Below are 18,633 nucleotides of genomic sequence, written 5' to 3' on the forward strand. Positions count from 1 at the left end.
AATGTGTCGAACAACCTGCCAAAAACGGTCACCGGTTAAAGGAAAGAAAATGTCGCCACAAGCCTCGTTCTCTCCCCCCCCCCTCTTTTTTTTCGATGAGGCTGGCTTGCCTGCTAGAAATATGTACAGTAGAGTGCCATTTAAATATTATCGCGCGAGCGTCGACCGAAAACAGGAACAGCGCTGTGGCCCAGAAAACTCTGCCAAGGCGAGGGAGGCATCAAGCCAGCTTCCCTAACTTTTTTTTGCTGTTCCTTCAGCAGCCGTCACTCCCTGCTGAGCTATCAGTTTTTTTTCTTTTTTTTATTGTGCGAACAGGCAGTTATCGTAGTGCGCACGACGTATTCTAGGTATTATCTGAAATTGGACACTTTACCGCAACAAATGGAAAGCTTAGAATAGAGAGAAAGCGCGTTGAATTTGTCGTGGGAGTAATAGTTGTTGTATAGAACAGAGAACGAGGGAGAGAAGAGCGCGAAATCATAGATTTTCCTGTTCCAAAACCGGCCGCCAGGTGCCCTGAGTGCTAGGCTGGTCGATGCTCGCGCGATAACCTTCAAATCGCGCTCGACTGTACATGCGTGCTTCATTAACTTGTAGCTCACACTGTACAACACTGGCACAAACACGAAAAGCAAAACAGCAAAACACTCACCAAAATGCAGACGCTTAGCCCCCGCCGGCTTTTCGCCTTGAATCCAAAACGCCTGAGACTGTCGAACTTCTTAAACACGTCCTCCTCGTGCAGAAGCTGCCGCCCAACAACGGAGTCCTCCGAAGAGTTCATATGCGTAAGTTTATCACTTCAGTTCGCGCTCCTATTTGAACAAAACGATCTTCGTGATAATCATTAGCGAAGAACCTATACATACGATGCTTCGCTCACAGTGCAAGATGCGACCACGGTGGCTGGAAAACGCCAACTGAACTGGCCCACCACTGCAGTCAGCGTACCCGCGTAGGCGTGCAAAGAAAACGGGGCGCCTAAAAACAGTTCACTTCGGTGAAAAGGGGAGGCCGCCGCCGCCACCACCGCGCGAGCCCGGCCATGCTGAAGCCAGGGTCGTCTCCGTGACGAGAAACCACGGAGAAGGCACAGCAGCAGAGACCTTGTGGGGAGCACTCCCTCACCCCCCCCCTTTTCCCTCAGCTGACAGGAAGCGACCCTCGACCCTTCCCGATATGCTGGCGCCGTCCGCGGAGTACGGGGGAGTGGGGTAGGGACAGGAGCAAGGCGGCGGCCGAATGCGTGTTTGAAAAGAACGCCGAAAGAAGGCGCGCGCAATAATGTTTTTGGTTTTTGTTTCATATGCGAATGTTTCTCTTCTTGTTAACTTATCCAATGGGATCAATCCGTAATTAATAGAACCCTCCAATGCTTAAAGTGACCTAACTTTAGCATGTTGACTCCACTTCAAGAAAGGAAAGAAAAGAAAAAAAACAGTAAAACTTTCCAAAGACACAATGATCGATGGAGGATCCCAATACGGACTGCACCTCATTTTGCGCCATTAAGCTACGGGCAAAAACACCTATGCTTGTGCAGAATGTTAGGGCATAATGCATAAAGTGAATTTTGCAACTGGTTTAAGAAAGCTCTATCCTGCCCTACATAGTAGGTTCAATCTAGGATCCTGTTTATTAGTATGATGACTCACTGAACTTGTCTTATGATAAGTATAAGATGTCCTACCATTAAAGTTAGCTTCTGCGACATACGGACGCTGATCTATTGCTGATAAATGTGATTGGCATTCAACTATGTATTTGCATTATTAGTGGAGCCTTTGGCATCATGAAGTTCTTAGGGCATATTTGCACTGAATTGTTGCGAAACTTGAGCTAATTGTGCACCGTTAATGCTAAAAACTGTCCATGATATTTTATATAACATGAATGCACATGCAACTGCATGCTGCTCTTATAATTCTTTTTGCAGAGTCTAGCCAATAGGTGATTACAAGTGCGATCAAAAAAGCATAACGGAATTATTACATCATGCTCTTATCATTGGCGCCTAAAACCCCTTAAAAACATGGGTCAGCATGAACAGTATACGCTACTTCTTCGTGAACGTTGAGAACTGACAACAAAAAGCATATAGAAACAATACAACACAAATTATATTGGGTAGAACACAATGAAAATTATGTTGGCCCTCTAAAGATTGCACTCAGCTGGGGTTGAATGTCCATCGAAATTGAGCATATTCAAAAGGTGGTTAATAGTCCGACAATACAGTTTCAAAACCCATTTTTCTGAGGGACAATTTATGCATTATTTCACGTGCAAGGCCAGGTTGCTTCCAGTACCTAGCCGACACCAGTCGCCGTAATCTTTGAGCCGTTTGTTTAGGCATTGCCAGTTTGCCCGAAGTATATACTTTTCCACACGACGTCGCGCTAGAATAAAAAAACACCAACCGCACACTTAATGAGTCTCTTTTGGTGCTTGGTTCTGCAAGCTTGAGATTTATCCCCGCCAGATTTTTGGGTGCAAAGGCCAGTGAATTTGTGCGGGGCTGAAAATACCATATTCCTCCATTGCTTTGCGACACCCATTTTCAGTCCGTGAGAAATTTTATGGAGTTAAGAAATCACCGCAACATTCATTGTTTCTACAGGGTTTTTGGCCGACCCCTTTTTCAATGTTGTTGCCAAGCTTTCATTAACCCCTACCAGCGGAGAGGACGGAAATCCAGAAGCTGCTGTTCCGTTCACCTGATCAGAAATGCTTTCGGGCTTAACGTGTGGCAAACGCTGTTTAAGTGCATTTATGAAACACAAGTTCGCAAAGCTGCGCATTACCAATTTCGAGTGGTCAAATTCATATGGCAAAAGTTCTTATGAGACTTCACTTCCAACACAAGGGGCCATCACACAAAACCTTAGGCTCTAAATCAAGAGCCCTAATGGTCTTGACAGATTGTAAATCCTTTGTGAAAACCATCCTCTTAGAACAGGTGCTAAAATAAGTAGAATCTGGTTCACCAAATGGGTGAGCTGTTCAGTTGAGGATAAGTTAGAAACAACCCAACAAATCATCAGCATATATGAAAATTATGAAAACACCCGCGTCATGGACTTAGTTCCGATGCAATCAATTATTGAAACGTTTCTTCTCCTGTGTTGTCCCATGTGTTTTTTGCTGATCTCTTTTTTTTAATGAAAAACCCTTGGACAAATTTACTCATAAATTATGTTTTTTCTCAATAGCGCAATTTTAGCTTTCAGTGCCCCCTTTCCAGGCTTTCGTATGTATCCGCAACAGTAACGTTGGAAAAAGCGATGAAACAAATTATTTTTTACTACAGTGTAGTTGTACGGGCCAAAATGATATCACATGAAATATATCTTGTGAATTATTACTGTTACCACTAATTCCACTCAATTCCTTTCTCTACCCAGTCTTCACATTTGAACATCGGAGCTTCATTCCTCACGTAATTTACCTTTTCAACGGAAATAAAACAAGCATACATCTCTAGGGACGAAAGGAAAACAAGAAAAAGGGGGAATTCGACTTATGAAATCATCTTTATACTAAGTTCAGATACAACCCATGAACAGACCGGTAAATTGCTGCCCGAGGCTGCCTTCCCAATAACAGCGTCGATGTATCAATCCGAAATCTCTTTCAACCATATTGCATCTGCTGGCGTCGCATCGTATACGGCTGCTATGCATGTGTTATGCGACTCATTGCGACGTTGTTGAATAATAGCAAAATAAAATGATTTACGTGACATTTTTTTAATAGGTTCGTCAATTGGATTTTGAGTTGTATATGGGTATATATTTATTCATGTAAATATGTAACTGAACTTACGAATTATATGCACTTATTTCTCTGCCTACGAAGGCTCTCGAATGGGGAAACTTTCTCCATCAGCGGATCATAGCGCAGTGCCGCGGCCACCTGTGTTCGGGATAAAACGATAGCCTAGCACCAGAGACGGATGCTATGCATGCGGCAAAATATTTTCCTTTGTTCTTGTCACCTATTTCAAAGGGAGAAATTTTTGAATGCTGTTTTAATGTTTGCGATGTGCTTTGACGCTTAAAAATAAGCGAGAAGAGTGCTTACAAGCAATGATAAAGGCCAAAATAATGAAGTTAATTTTGCCAGTAAAAGTGGGTCGGAATCGTACCGCGAATCGGTTCAGAACTCTTCCTCGAATTTGTTCCAGTTTGGGTTTAGTTCCAATATGACGGAGGAAATTCAGGTTTGGTTCGGTTCCGGACGAAAATTCTGGTTCGATTCCGGCTTTGATTCGGTTCTGCTTCGACACCCTCCTTTTAACACCCGCGAAACTCGCTCTCAGTGCGTATCAATCCCGTAAACAGAGTGGCGCTACCTGCGTGGGTAACGAAGCTGTATTCTACAGCTACCACTCTGTAAAAAGCAGAAAACTAAACATCGAGCAGAGCAAATGACGTATCTTTACTTCGTGCACAGGCACTCGAGACGAACAAGGCAAAAGTGGCCCGTTCGTACCACTACGCAAAAGTATTAACTGCTTACCTGAACATTGATGAAAATTTCATCGTTTCCATTCTCACGTGAGCACAGTGTTGCAGCCTGTCATTCCAGGGAAGCCTCCGGTTTCGTAAAACTCCCGCGTCAGTGATAAAAAACTCCGTGCTTCGGTGAAGTGTACCAGCATCGGGCGCAGGTGCTTTGCTATGAGCGTGGTGAGTTTCCCAACTGCGCAGCTCACCCTTGACTGCGGTATTCTCACCAGGTCTACGTTGCCGTATGGAAGGTGCCAGCAGCATAAAATCTTAATGCCATGGGTAGCTGCTGCATAGGAGACACCAGTGCTACCCTAGAGGCAACAGCGAGAGCAGCTATCGCACAGTGTTCTGGTAGAACTAGCAGCAGGCGAGAAACTGCTCTTCATCGTAAATCTCCATTGGATTTTCCTGATGACGCAGAGCTGGTCGAGGAATCTTTGGCAGGGAACATCACATCTATTGCATGCCAAGCAAATTCATAGGACGCAATCGTGCAAGCGACGTCACTCCGGCGGGCAGACATGTTGAAAAAACAAAGTCGCCTTCAAGACAGCGCAAGAGCTTGAAATATCTTGAAACTTGACTGGACAAGTCGAACTTAAGTTGCCTTTAATGTCAAGTACGGTTTATGACCCGCGTTGTGGCCGACTGGAGAAGGCTAGAAGTCCGAGTAAATTACATATCTCTGCAGTCGGGGTAAGACTGACTCAATATTAATAAAGAAGATAGTTTAGGTTACATTAAACCCAATTCTATGTAGTCATGTTGTGCCCTTGGATCTCTAACTGGCAGGTTCAAATTATGACAGCACTGCGTTTTGAACACCAGATTGTGCTTAACGATTTCCGTGGTAGGAAGGAGCTCTAGCTCCTCTCTTTTGCGGATTCCCCGTGTTGTGCGTGTAAGCGGTTTTTCGCTTTTGTGATGCAGTGGAAAAAGCACGGTATGAAGAAGAACTGAACAAGGGTAAATGGGGTACGCCTCAGTTCGCAGATGAGCCAACGTTCCGACAAGTGGACTTGTCTTCATCTGGTCATAGCGATCATCACTGGCAAGGGTTTAAATACGCTTTTGCTTCTGAAGAAGGAAAGCTGGGGAGGGGAAAGTTGGTGCAAAAAAAGTGGGTGTGAAGGAGTAGGGAGGAGAGGATGGGTAAGTAGAAAGTGGGTCATGAAGTGAAAAAAGAAAAAAAAAATGAAAAAAGAAGAAAAAAAAATCCTCAGTATGTATTTATTAGCCTGTAACCAGGGATTCTGTGGCCTGCAAAAGAAGTCAAAGCGGCAGTACCAGGAAAAACTACAATACCGGGTAGGTGATTAGTCAGCACTTAAGCGGGTTTGGCGCTGGTGCACCTTACAAAGGGACAGGCTATGCAAAGGGCCCTGGTAAGGCATATATCTAGGGGGACAATTCTTAAAAGATAGGGAGGGAAGGGGGAGTACAAAGTCACAGGATAATAACCGCACATTGAGCCACAACTGAAAAAATATATATAATAATAATCTTAAGTATGTATATCAACCTGGAACCAGAGATCCTGTGGCCTGCAAAAGAAGTAAAAGCGGCAGTACCAGGAAAACCCACAGTACCGGGTAGATATTTAGTCACCACTTAGGCGGGTTTGGTGCAGATACATGTTAAAAAGGGCAGGTTTTGAGAAGGGCCCTGATAAGGCATATATCTGAGGGGAACAATTCTTAAAACTTTCTGCAAAGGGGGGGGGGGGGGAGAGTACAAAGTCACAGGATAATACCCGCACAGGGAACCGCAACTAACATGAAAAAAATAATAATAAAAAAATACTTGAGGACAAATTCAAGCAACAAGTGATAAGGAGGAAATGTGTTTAGAGGAACATGTATGGTTATGCTATTCCGGAAGGGAATAGAGTACATGCGTTGTGAATAAACTGTACAATTAACGCTATGTGGGATTGTTTTCCCGAATAGTTATGATGCAGAGGGAATATACCTAAGGGGTTCTAACGTTCTCTTAGATATATTTATTCCTGCTGGTTCAAATGTTCTAAATTTATGAATTAGATATGCCTCTCTATATTTTCTGTCCCTGGCAGATTTAGAGCATGACTGGAGAATATATAATTTAATTTCTTCGAACTTATGGTCTCTCTGATTGAAATGCTGGGAAACTGCTTTCGGGAGGTTTTTGTCTGCGTCTGCCCGATGTCATTAATCCGTATGTTCATTGGTTGCCCTGTCTCTCCGATGTACTGTTTATGACAGATTGAGCATTCTAGAAGATAGATAACGTTTGAAGATGCGCAATTAAAGCCTGATTTTATGTGAAAAGTGAAATCGCTTGCATTGCTTTTAACCGTGGTGTCTTTTTGTATATGACTGCACGTCTTACATCTAGGTCGAGAGCAAGGGCGTGGTTGTGTTGGATGCTTGTTGCCGAGTTTAGAATGTACTAGAATATCTCTGAGGTTTGCGTTACGTTTGTATGTTACTCTTGGTGCCTCCGGAAATATTTTCTTGAGGCGTTCATTACACGTTAGCATGGAATGGTATTTCCGCAGAATATTGTTTATGTTTGGAAGGGCATTGGAGTAGTTAGTTACAAAAGAAGGCTGTGTTCAGTGTTGGCCTTTGGTCGTTTCGTGAGCGCATCGTTGCGGTTTAAAGTGCTTGCTTTTTCGAGGGCCATATTAAGGGAATGACCGGGATAGTTTCTCTGGATTAGTGTTTCTTTCAATGAATGTAGTTCGTTTAGGTAGTCACTATAATCGCTACATATTCTTCTAAGCCGTGTTGCCTGTCCTACAAATATTCCTTGCTTACAATGCCTCGGTTGATGACTCGTAAACTCTAGGTATTGTTGCTTATCCGCTGGCTTTCTGTACAAAGAAGTTTTAAGTTTTCCATTTTCCACTGACACCGTGGTGTCGAGAAAGTCGACTTTTAATTGCGACGCCTGACAAGTGACGTTAATGCTAGTGTGATGATTATTAAGATCCGAGACAAACGACTGAAGTGATTCCTATCCATGCTGCCATATCATGAAAATATCGTCAATGTAGCGAAAGTATGTAAGTGGCTTTTCCAGAAATGAATTTAGCATATTGGATTCTAGAACTCCCATGAATATATTCGCATAAGTCGGCGCGAATGGAGTAGACATGCTGGTTCCAAATAACTGCAAATAATAGGATGAATCGAACTCGAAATAATTTAAAGTTAGGACTAGTTTAAGGAGCGAGAGATAAACTTCAGAGGCATGTGGATGGTGGTTGCTGATTAATACTTGGGAGAGGGCGTCGATGCCTTCATTGATAGGAATATTAGTGTAGAGTGCCGCGACCTCAAGTGTGACAAGTATACAATCATCTGCAAGAATGGTGGGTTATTAATACATTCAATAATTAGGAGAAAGTGAGGTGAATTTTGCACAAACGAAGGAAGCTGGGTCGGGAGGTCTGCTAGGTGGTGATTTAGGAATATTGAGAGGTTTCCTGTGTACGTATTATAGTTAAAAACAATTGGTCTTCCTGACATGCCTTGGTAAACAATGCTTCTGCGGAAACCTTATGGATGTCGGGTAGTAGGTAAAATCGACCTGCTTGTTTGTTTGACGGCTTAAGAAATTTATAGTCCATCTCGGTAATTAGTTCCCCGGCTAATAGATCTCTTATTTTATTCAGGATGACTTCACTGAACACTTCTGTCGGATCGGTATTTAACTTTTCGTAGTGGCGAAAGTTGCTAAGCTGTCTATATGCCTCTTTTTTGTAATTTTCAACAGGGAGAATCACTATGCTACCACCTTTGTCTGCAGGCTTGATAACTAAGTCAGTTCTAGAAGCTAGGTTGTCAAGAGTTCTAGTTCAGTTATAGAGAGGTTTTGGGGCTTTCGAGCCAGCTTTGTTTTTTCAATAATTTCTTTTCAGCCGTATTTAATGTATAGGTCCATTTCGGCGCTGCGCTCTGCATCAGCAAACCATGTGCTGGCAGCTCTGAGTAGGTTAGAAGCTTCCGGTGCATTGTTTGGATTTTCAGCAAAGAATTCCTTAATACGCATTCTTCTTGCGAATTCAGTTATATCTCGGTGAAGTTCATATTCATTAAAACTGTCATTCGTTGGGCAGAAGGTCAGGCCTCGCCTTAGAAAAGCAGGAAGATGACTGGTTTCAGATAGCGTCCGGTCCCTTTTCTGCCTTGTGCCAAACACACGCATGCACTACGTCTGTGTTGCAAAATAAACTAAAAATGAGGCAACAAAAGTCAGTACTCGTATATGGCCCGGAGCATAATTTTTCGGCGGTGTACTGTGTTCAAGAAGGCTGTAGCCGGACCGTTGGTAGCCGGGGTGCACCTCGGCCTGTACGCCCGAGAGCTCTGTCTGGCGGTGCTTCTTTTGTAGCTCTTTTGAAGACTGACTTTGCACAAGAACAGTAAGCCACACTACATGGGAGGCGACAGATAAAGTGCAAACCAAGCAAATGTGTGCTGGGCTTTGCTCTCTGTGGCAATGCGCAGACAACAAGCTGTACTCCCCCCCCCCCCCCCCGCCCCTACAGCGAGGGCAGCTATCATTAGTAAAGCTGTTTCAAAACTCTTCGGAGCAACGGGCATATTGCGCACCAATAAGTCGGATACAGGTCAAGACAAAAGCGCCATAAAGACCTCAAAGTACCCCCTCCAGCCAGTGCATCGCTCCAAATGTGTGACGTCACGAAAGACACGAGAAAAGACAAAAAAAAACGTGTTCTGCGCTCACGAGCTCACGGACGTTTGGCCAAACGGCCGCCTCGGGTTGTCGCGTCCGTCCGTCGATGCAGGCGCTGGTCGGTGTCGTCAGTGGTGTCACTTCTTAGGGCTGTATGGCGGAGAAAAGATACAGTGAAGCGCAGGACAACGAAACGGTTTCGTGAAAACTCGAAAGTGCTGAAATTCACCATCAGAATCGTCTTTTCACCTGTTGTACTGTGATGAGCAAACGACTATCCATTGAATTCAGTAAAGGTATGCTTTTTTTCTGGAACTCATGAAGCATTTAGGAACTATTTACCAGCACTGACTCACTCGAAGAAACCGCGTTCCAACCGCTACTCGTAGGTGCAAGACTGTCGGCCTTGACGTTCTGGTACAGCTCGGCAGCTATTGTTTGGAGGGGGTTCTTTTGACAGCTGGGTGCCACTTTTTTCTTGGCATCTATCCGACGTAACGCTGGTGCACTGCCGGACTCAGGCGGCGGCTGTGGCTGGCCTTATCAGATCTCCCTGAGGCGCCGGATGGAGACATGGGTGCACGGCGCAGCATTGCTCTAAGAAGGGTACACACGCGTCTACCGCCGTTCGTTCCTTTCCTGCTCTCTCTGTCTAAACGGAACCTAGGGCCTTCCTTCAGCCCCCAGTCTTCCCCTTCAAGAAAGAAAAAAAAACAGTGAACAACAGGGCAAGTTCCCCAGTTTGTGTTGCTGTGAAGATTTTGATCGGATCGCTCAAGATGTTGACGTTTATGTTAAAAACAACATTTTGGTTCGCTGTTGCAAACTATATGTGCTCAAGGGCGTCCATGTACAACGTGGGCGAATAAGTTTCTAATGCGGGAGTGTTCTTGGATATTTTTGGGGAATGCGTGGTCCAAGTGAAAGGTGTGTACGACGTCATGCAGGTTTTTAGGTGAGTTTCATTCTTTTGCGGGTTTTGCCTTCACAGTGCAGGCAATCAGGCCTCCGGTTTTTGCATATGCGGCTACTGTCCAGAATGAAGTAGATGAGGAGATGTGAACATCAGTGATCTGATGCAGAGTTCGGATTCAGGCTAGTTCGCGCATATGTGGCTTTTCTGTCGCCGTTCTTAGCACTGCTTTCTTTTCTTACGCGAACCTAGCTTTAAGCGCTCTCTCCAGGAAGCGTAATCAAACATTATGCAGGAAGTGCTGACCAGTTCACCTTGCCCGTTGTACTGTTCTCTCTCGGTCTGTTCTCGTGTAACTTCCATATGAAAGGGAAAAAAAAAACATCTTAAGCACTATTGCGGCGGTGTTCGTGCAAATCAGAAGCACAGCAGAATTATGTGTTTTACTTTAAATATGGGAGAGGCCTTCGCCCTGCAGTGGGTATAATCAGGCTGATGATGATGACTTTACATTTTCTGTTTGCTCTTGGGGGAAGTCAGCAAGCGATCGGATCGCATCGTTCGGGGTTTCATGCTTCGCGGTGTCCAAACAACCGGTCTTTTAAGCGGCGTATCCGAGATGACACTCTAAGTACAGTCGTGAGAAAAAGTATGCAACATTCAGCGGGGGGTGGAGCTCGAGAAAACTGCATCAAAACTTTATCTAGCAACAGCTATCTAAGATCTAGACAATGCTAATGGTGCCCTCCTTTATCCCCATGCATGTGCCGTTTCCGCTGTCCCTTACGCTGTCATTATAGATGGCACTTCGAAGCAGTTTTCCTGAGTCCTCTCACTGGCTGAGTGTTCCATACCACTTTTGCTCACGACTGTACATATCTGAAGCTGTAGCGCATAGCGTCAGGCTTGCATGCTATTCCCTTCCTTGCCCACCACTGAGCGAAACGATTGAGAATCAGGGCCCCCTCACTGCCTCGAAATTTACGCTTCGTTGTGATAGCATTTTGCTGTTACTTGCATTGAATTATTTTGTTCTGCTGTCTGGTAGGACTTATACGCCCCATGCCTTCCGTGCACGGTGGAAGAATAGTCTATTCTTCCACCGTGCTTCCGTGTGCTGCTGGTTATAGGTTCGAATACAGCCCTTACAGATGCGGTGGGGATATTTCATCGCTCCAATCCCCTTCAAGCACGTGGAGTGTGAAGGGTGGCCAAGTTTGCCCGGTCACTAATGGCGGAGGCTTTTTTTCTTCCTCCTAGCAGTTTCAGCTTTTATTAGCTGCTTAGCGCACTGTAAAGGTGGTTATTTGGACTTTTCACGGCCCCTGGTTTCACTGCGCATTGCATATCCTATTCTCAGCGGCTGTCGTAACAAGTACCAGATGACACTTGCCAGTGATTCGCTACAGCATGAGTGAGCTTTCGTCATTTTTTTAAGTATGATGTTAGCTTTGACAAATTCAGGTTTTAAGCACAAATGGTGAACGCGACTTGACACCGCTGAAAGCGGACGTAGAGAAGAACACTTTACGCCTACTTCGACCTAATAAGATTGGCATAGGTCGAAAATAATGTAAAATATTTTGAATATTAAGCCTGCTAGCTGATAATGATGCTGAGTCCGGGCGGACGAAATGAGGGTGAAGGCGAGTGAGGAGCGGATTTTTTTTAAGTTAGGTTGGGGGGGAGGAAGGGCCACTGATGGAAAATCGAGGTTGAGGCCTGATGGAAGGCCAAAATGAGGACTTTTGCCCACCTCTGATTACGGCCTTCACATTCCCCCCAGAGAGCAAATGAAAGTTGTTAGCGCCTCGGCCACCAATCGTCGTGTGAGCTCGATACCAGGCCACGGCCGGACTTAATGCAGCGGCGCGCGCTTTTCTTAACAAAGCACGCACGTGTGCCTCGAGACCGAGCGTGGTCAGGCTTGCCCTCTGCACTGCCGTAGTAGCGCCAGTGGCCCGTTGAATTGGAGCCGGATGCAAGCTGTAGGAGATCTAGGAGGGTTCCTACCAGAGAACAGGTATGCTGCCGGAACGATAAAGCTGGTGATGGAGCATGATCGCACCACTTTATTGTTAGCATTTCCCTGACAGAACAACCAATACAGCAAAAGAAACAGGCGCCCTAGTCTATATCTGGAGGTACTGCTTGCCACTCGCGCCGCTTGTCCTCTTACTTCAAATTTAACTTCAGTATAATACTGTCCAGCCTCTCCCGTACTCTGTTGGGCCACCTGTGTGCATCGAGTGGCGGTTACAACTACCTCTTTCAACCGCAACAGCAGACATATTAGCATTGTGCAATGATGGGTTTGGCCACCTAACTTCAATCTCACTGCCTTCGCTTTGAGCGTGTCTTTGTGGCTGCAGGCTTCGTTGCTTCAATACTAGTGCCATGGCAGAAACCAAGATTGTGAGCCCTGGACTAAGTTTCATCTCAGAAAATATGAGGAGGCGCTGTTGTAATTTTTATATGACAATAGCAAAGTCAATCGCGGTAATTGGGTGTCTGCACTCTGCTTGTCACGACCAGTAATTAGCGTGATTCACTTTTCAATTATCTGGAGAGCCGAGGAAGAAGTGGACTTTGTTATCCTAAGCCGGAGTTCATGGCTGTTTTAGACAGACATCTGAATTTCTTTGAAAAGGCTGTGGAGCAGTGATCTTGAAAACAATATTCCTAATGTGCTTCAGAATCCCGACAACAACCGAACCGAAGCTTGAATGGTCAGCTCTGCTCAGATGCACAGAAGGCGGACAACAACCTTGTATTTTTAATTGCTGAGAAATTCGTAGAATACTTATTAATTAAACGAAAGCTATCGCTGAAAAATATATGTCATCTAATTATGTACACAAGCATTCAAGGAAACATTTTCAAGGCTTATTTATTTATTTATTTGAAACACCCTAAAAACCCAATAGGGCATCACATAGGGGGGGGGGGGGATGTGGAAGCAAATCAGGGTAGAACAAAAACAGGATAACAGGTGATATGTTATGGTGGCATATAAGGGAAATATATAAGTAGTCATAGTAATCTTTATACAGAACTAAGAAAAAATAGTCGGGAAAGCAACGTTTCAACATAATATGATAACTGTAAAAAGAAAAAATCTTCAGCAATTTCAGCAAAAAAGAAAAACATGCATATCGCGCATGACAGACACTACAGAGCTGACCACGAATATAGAAACTAAATCCAGAAAAAAGATGATAAATGAAACATTTCAGATCTCACCAACTCAGAAAACAGATGACACCGAAAGAATCAAGGAAAGGAAACTCTACAAAGGGAACGAAAAAACCGCGCAAATTGACTACGATGCGTCTGAAGAAGCTAGCAATGCTGCTGGAAACTGATAAATCAGTCAAAACTGCGATATTTGATGCCAACAGATTCCATTCATTTATTGCTAAAGAGAATGGTGAAAATTGGTATTTTTTTGTTCGTGCGAAAATTGGGAGGATTTTATTTGCATGCTCAAGGCAGGATGAGACGTGAGGAGCAGGAAGAAGATGGGAGCGAGCAAAACACGAATTGCTGTAGTATAATGTGAGAAGGAATGATAATCGCGCAAACTTCTTTCTGAAAGAGAGCGATGGTAGGTATAGAACTTCTTTAATTGATGATACGCTCTAAAATCTTGAGTAGGATGATTTGATGAATCTTGCTGCTTTATTCTACACGAATTCAAGAAGGTTGGAAAGGGATTCCTGGTGAGGATGCAATATGACGGAAGCATATTCTAAGGAGCTTGATGTCTTGTGTTAGAATTTGCGAGGTGAAAACGGCGCCTTAGCATGGCAAGTTTCCTAAAAGCTTTGCCGGTGATGAGGTCTATATGAATATTCCAAGATAGATTAAAATGCAATTGAACACCCAAATATTTGATAGAAGAAATCCGTGATCTATAATTACTCCTGCTCGCTTGCTTGTGTGATAGGTTCCGTAGCAAAGTTTACTTTGTGATAAAAAAAAACGTATTTCATCATTCGTAGTTTTTTTTTTCATGTGAATGGTGTGAACCGATAACCGATAAATTTTGTCACTGTAATTGATACATACGCCAGAGACCAAAGATTTTGATCTTCGTTTTTGTCATTCGGAATCTTTACTGTGTAGGGATGGGCAGCCACAGCTTGCTGTAGGAGTTACTTCTAGGGAATTCGATCCCGATATACTAGCACGAACGCAGGCCCGTACACATCCTATTTACTCCGCAACAGGCAAAAAAGGCATTTTCAATCGGCGACGGACTGCTTAGGTGTTGTATTTATCTTCTTCGGTTATTGAGACTGAAAAATCACCAAACTCGCCGGAAATGCGTCGCGGGGTGGTTGTGTTGTCATTTCACAGCTTGTTGCTTTCCTGATACTAAGCCACTGTAGAAAGATTTCTGCACGTCTGCTCTGTCAAGCCGGGAAATCATATAGAACCCTCTCAAACTGGATGCAGCAGCGCCTGTGCGAATGCAATCCAAAGCGTGAGTGGCGGTGGCGCAGGGTCAGGGCTGTAGTGCCCTCCTCCAAACTGCGGCCGCATGTGCTACCTCCATTGCTCAGGCTGTAATGAGAGCACGCGCCGCTACATTCAGTCCGACAGTGGTAAAGCCGTGGCCGCCGCGATCGGGCAATCTATCGCGAATCACAGTTTATTCGCTTACATAACAACTCGCTGTACAAATGACTATTAATAACGGATAAATTGGAAGGATTGTTCGGCAAATACTGATGTACTGAAGTGATAACAGAGATACAAGCGAGCCTTCTTTCCCGCAATCATTTTGCTGCTGCTGCTATTACCCGGTGCGACGCGCCTGGCGTTTGCTAGCTCCGCTGCTGAAGGCGTCATGAAAATAATTAGCGCATTTTATTATGATATGGGTTTCCCAGTACGGCGGCGCGAAAGACCAATGCTTATTACAGCATTAGCGCGTTCCGAAGCGCCGTCAACCGCTGCCGCTTCGATTTGAAACCAGTTACTAGTGTCGTCTAGGGCAAGCGGGGAGCGGCGCAGTTCGTCTTCCGGCGCGCCAGCGGGAGGCGCCGCTGCACAACGTTCGCCACCTGTGCAAGCATGCTTAAGCATGCTGTTCAAGTTGTTATGGTTCACGTTGCACGAGTGCGGAGTAATATAAAAGGAGTAAATTCTGATTCCCCTTTTCGGAGCACGAGGTGTGCCCACGCGCGCCCACAAAGTACACCCAAACTTCGCGCTTAAAAAACACGCTGACCGTGGAATCAACGCCAGGTGCAACATGCACCTACATGTCTCAGGTGCATGTTGCGCCGACTGGCGGGGGAGTGGACTCGAGCGGCGGCGCCACCACCACAGCTCTAGTCCGGCATAGGGAGCCATCCTGTGTCGTCACTGCTCATTGCCTTGTAAACTCCACGTCAAAGCTGTTTGATGACGTCAATGTATTTACCTATGGACACGTTTTCGTCATTGAGATGTCAGTGGCGATGGGTTTTCAAAACGGAGAATTCACCTGGCTTGTATTTAAAATCGCATTAAAATATTTTCCCGGCAACATGCGAGGCTGGGATCGCCCGAAGAGCATCTCTGTTAACCAAGAAACCAAAGGTATTCCTTTCGATGCTTCAAAGTTGGCGTCTATGCTTTTTTTAAATCCCGTAAACCAAAGCAATCCAAACAAATTACGTAACCAAGTTACTAAACATGATTCGGCGTTTTCAATGTCCTCAGAAAGTGGTATTGCTATGCAATAGAAGTCATCTTTATACCTCAAAAAGACCATGTATCAAGGCTCAGTGCAGTGACATTCACAGGTATACCCTGAATAGGTGCAAGCCGTGTTACGCTGGAGACATTAGCCAGAAATTGAGGTTAACTTGTATTTATATATTGCCGCCTTATGTCAGAGGCTAGTTTTTTTTGCAAACACTGTTTTTATAATCTCGAAGAAGAAAATATATAAAACGGAGTCAATGCTGTCATAGGTCATTTTCGCAAAAGAAGGGCGATGACGTCTATATAGTTTACCCATGCGTAGCTTTGAACATAGGTAAGGTGTTTACAGCTTAAAAATGCTAGTTACGTAGTTGTGCTTCTGTACTGACGACCTATGTTTGAATGAAGCGGCATGGAAAAAAAAATTCAATTTTAAAGCTTATACTATGATGAATAAATTGGCATTTTGTTGGCGATCAAACATCAACACAGCCAGAATAAGGCATAGTATTGGGGGTTTCTTTCTAAGAGTAAAATCACATGCAGTTATCGTGTGTTTTTACTTATCGTAACTAGCATATAGTTAAACAATGATTTAACACCGTTCACGAAGAGCAGACGACAGTGGCGGGCCGAGATGAATTCATTTTCAAGGGAAGGCAGAGCTGTAGGCCGAAGTTAGTGAAGCTCTCTTGTCGGCAATTATGACCGAGTTAGAACTTTATGATATCATTATCGCTTTCAAGTATTTCGCCTTTAGAACCTTTAATTTGACATCAGCGCAGCTACAGTAGCTACAACGAAAGAAATATAGATTTTGCACCCCACCTAAGCCTCGTTTAATGTTTATAAACGGCTGCATCTAATTCAAAAGATAATTGTTCGTAGTATGAGCAATGCTTCGTGATTTGAACACACTAAACCAATTTTTGGGGCACTTGGCATAATCCCTATTCCCCAGCTGTAAGACAGCAAACTTTTTAGGAGGTACTACGAGACTGGTATTTTACAACAAAGCTCATTTATGGCGCAGCCGTCCCTTTTAAAAGCAAAAGACCAGAAGTATTCTATTCGAGCTCGTTTTGCATGGACTCTGCCGAAAACTAGAACAAAATATGGTCGCCAAATGTTTCGCCATACTCTTCATTATTTGCTAAATTATGTAAGAAGCTGATCTATACCAAAACACTACCAACAGTGTTCTGTCACAGTGATTTCTACCTTTTGTGCGTGTGTGTGTGTTATTGGTAATTTAAGTGTCTTCACGTGCTGTTTTATGTCACATTCATATTGTCACGTGGTGGTGACAAGGTCGATGGCACAAATGAAGAGTCTGTGATTGCACTGATGAAGAACTTAATTGGGCTGACTTGCGCCTGTAAAAGCACTACGTACCTCGGTGGCGGCGATAGCAACAAACGTGCTCGTCGATCGTCGAACAAAGAATGCCCGTCGCACTCATCAACGCTCAATTTAAAGTATATAAGAAAAATGCGCAACAACTTAAACAGGACACAGGAAGAAACGCACACAACAGTTCACGAGCGCACGGGTCACACACGAGCGCATTGACACACACGGGTCAATTTAAAGACTGCTCAGAAAAATCTAGATAACGTCCGAAACTGCTACTAGTACAATCTGGGACATTGTAGAAACATACACGAGTGATCGGAATCTTCGAGACACATCTCGGCGCATCTTGCACGACAACGAAACTGATAAAAGTGCGTCTTGCGACATCGAGCATTAACAAACAAAGAATACAGAACTGATACGCGATCCAGAATCAGAGTGATAAGGCCGCATGCCGGCGGCTTCCAAAAAACGACAAATACAGATTTGTAGGTTTCGCGGCATTACCCCCGCCTTAAAAAGCATCGCCTCGATGTTCAAAAATAAACAAAAAGCAACTTCTATTGAAACATTAAAACGTTTAAACATCACGGATTACTTAACGCGCGTAATAAGGCTTGAGACGAACAACGTGTACGATTTCTGGGCGCGCGCGTCGCCATTGTGATGCTGTCGTACCGTCCGCAAGGACTTCATAGTCAAGTTGTCCGATGCAGCGAATGGTTTTGTACGGCCCATAGTATAAACGCAGTAGTTTTTCACTTAGTTCACGGCGGCTAGTTGGAGTCCAAACCCACACTTGTTCTCCTGGATTGTACTCTGTGTGGCGTCGTCATAAGTAGTATCGTCGGGTGTCGGCGAGCTGTTGGTCTTTAACGCGCAGCCGTGTGAGTCGTCGGGCTTCCTCTACATGCTGCAGGTAGGTGGCGACGTCAAAGTTCTCCTAATTGGTTACGTGAGGCAGCATTGCGTCGAGCGTCATCGCGGGCTCCCTGCCGTACACAAGCTTTAACAAGGTCGCTCTGGTCGTCTCCTTGACTGCCGTGTTATATGCAAAGATCACGTATGGCAATATGGCGTTCCAGGTCTTGTGTTCAGCATCGACGAACATGGCGATCATGTCCGCGATCATTTTGTTCAGGCGCTCAGTAAGACTATTGGTCTCGGGATGGTACGCAGGTGTTCGTCGATGGCCTTTATGACTGTATGCCAGGATGGCTTGCGTCAAATCTGCCATAAACATCATTCCCCTGTCCGCGATGAGCACTTCTGGGGCACTGTGTCGGAAGAAAATTTGTTCGACAGAATATTTGGCGACTTCTGCCGCGGTACCGTTGGGTAGTAATTTTGCTTCGGCGTAACGGGTAAGGTAGTCGGTGGCCACGATTATCCACTTGTTATCCATAGACAAAGATGTGAAGGGGCAGGGGAGATCCACCCCAATTTCTTTAAAGGGCAGGA

General features: G+C 44.6%; 1 pseudogene; it reads left to right on the top strand.

Moving 5' to 3' along the window:
* LOC146182906 (uncharacterized) overlaps window positions 1-18,633 on the top strand; it is a 42,552-nt pseudogene that overhangs the window by 18,352 nt on the left and 5,567 nt on the right.

The sequence above is a fragment of the Amblyomma maculatum genome, chromosome 7, assembly GCF_055883805.1.
Source record: "Amblyomma maculatum isolate TAMU_Amacu chromosome 7, ASM5588380v1, whole genome shotgun sequence".
NCBI lineage: Eukaryota > Metazoa > Arthropoda > Arachnida > Ixodida > Ixodidae > Amblyomma > Amblyomma maculatum.